We start from the raw sequence: 2,104 nt of genomic DNA, 5'->3' as shown, positions 1-2,104 counted from the left end.
GCAAGTGTCCTGATTTGAGAAACATTGTTCAAGTTAAAATTGACCTGAAAAGAACCCAGCTTTAAAATTAGTAAGTTAATGTCCTGGATTCAATTAAAAAAAAAAAAGGGGGGGGGGTGTAATCCTATTAGATTCCATTCTATATTGACTACAGCACTTACCCAGTTGGCAAATTCATAAAAATTGACCCCCTTTCATACTTACATAATTATGCCTAGTTTATTCCTGGATGGTGCATGTGCTTGGATTGACAGGTCCAAGGTCTGACCTTTGATGATTGTCAGAGGACATCCGGGTATACTGCATAAAGCCGTAATTCTGCAAAGGCTTAAGCATATGCTTAACTTTATGCATTTCAAGTAGTGCCTGTGATGTCAATGGGAATACTCTCAGGGTACAGCTACGCAGCAGCTGGAAAGTGTCATTCTAGCTTGGGTGACATGCACCCATTAATTCCACTCAAACAAGCACTGAAAAGACATAGCCATAAAACCCAAAGGAGGGCAAGGTCTCAAGGAGGAAGGAGCGATAAAGAGTTTGAAGGCTGTGGAAAGATCAAAGAGAATGAGAACAGTAAAGACGCCAAGCCTTAGCTAGGAAGAGAGGATGTTTGAGGCCTTGATGAGCATGTTGCTCTGTGGATCCAGGAGTGGGAGGAAAGGAGAAGATGATGCAGACATAAATTGCCCATGCAAGGCGCTATTGTGTCAAGAGTAAAAGGGTGCATGGGTGGATTTCTGAGGATAGGAGAAATTAGATAATGTTTGTGCACAGAGGAAATAGAGCCAGAAGAGAAGGACAAGGTAGGTGCAACTAGGGTGACCAGCTGCTAATTGGAAAATATCGGGACTGCCACGGTGGGGGGCACCTTTTTAATTGTTACACTCACCTGTCCAGGTCTTTGGTGGCACTTCAGCGGAGGGTCCTTCAGTCGCTGACGGTCTTCGGTGGCATTTCGGCTGCGGGTAATAAACCTTGCCACCAAAGACAGAAGCACCCGCCGCCGAAGACTGTCAGCGATTGAAGGACCCTCCGCCAAATTGCCGCCAAAGACCCAGATGGGTGAGTGTAAAAAAAACGCCCAAAACAAAATATTGGGACAAATGGCATCCTGACCGTACTTCAGTCGGGACGCGGGACAAACTCCTAAAAATCAGGACAGTCCCAATTTTATCGGGACATCTGGTCACCGTAGGTACAACAGAGATCAATCACCAAATGGGGAATGAGGTGAAGGGACTGGAAGTGGACAGTAGGTGGCAGACTTCAAAATTGGTGGTAGAATAAAGAACAGGGGAGAGTGCCCGGACAATGGTCAGAATGGACCTTGTTGCCCTCCCTAAAAAGGTTGCCTACTGTATTTTGGTAGAATGCGTTGACATTTTTCAAATGTTTTGTAGAAAGTCTTTTTTTTTTTTTGGTGATGAAAATATACACACCTGTTAAATTTCAATTTTCCATGTTTTTGGATTAAACAAAACAAAGTAATAGGTATTGATTTTTTCTCTTCTCCCACCCCTTCTTCCTTTTCTCCTCTTTTCAGTGGCAATCTGGGAGCAGAGTGTGAGGGTGGAGGGAGGAGAGAGGAAAGGGAGGAAGGAAGGGGAGCACAAATGAGACCCCCTCCCCACAAATGAAACTTAATTTTTTTTAAAATGAAATGTTCATGAAAAAAATTAAAATACATCTTTTTTTCAAAATTTGTGGTATGAAAATTATTTTGAATTTTCTTCCCCCCAGCTCTATCTTTAGGCAGTAGAATTAATAAGAACTGTTTGAGACCAGAATATTATAGACTGGGGTGGGCAAACTTTTTGGCCTGAGGCCACATCGGCATTGCGAAACTGTATAGAGGGCCGGGTAGGGAAGGCTGTGCCTCCCCAAACAGCCTGGCCCCTGCCCCCTATCCGACCCCTCACACTTCCCGCCTCCTGACTACCCCCCCTCAGAACTCCTGACCCACCTCACCCCCCCCCCGCTCCTTGTCCCCTGACCGCCCCCTCCCAGGACCCCCACCCCTAAGCACCCCCCAGGACCCAACCCCCTATCCAACTCCCCTTGTCCCCTGGCTGCCCTGACCCCTATCCACACCCCCACCCCTAAC

Source organism: Trachemys scripta, chromosome 7 (assembly GCF_013100865.1).
Source record: "Trachemys scripta elegans isolate TJP31775 chromosome 7, CAS_Tse_1.0, whole genome shotgun sequence".
NCBI classification, from domain to species: Eukaryota; Metazoa; Chordata; order Testudines; family Emydidae; genus Trachemys; species Trachemys scripta.
The sequence above is the reverse complement of the archived record's forward strand: the minus strand, read 5'-3'. Positions refer to the sequence as shown.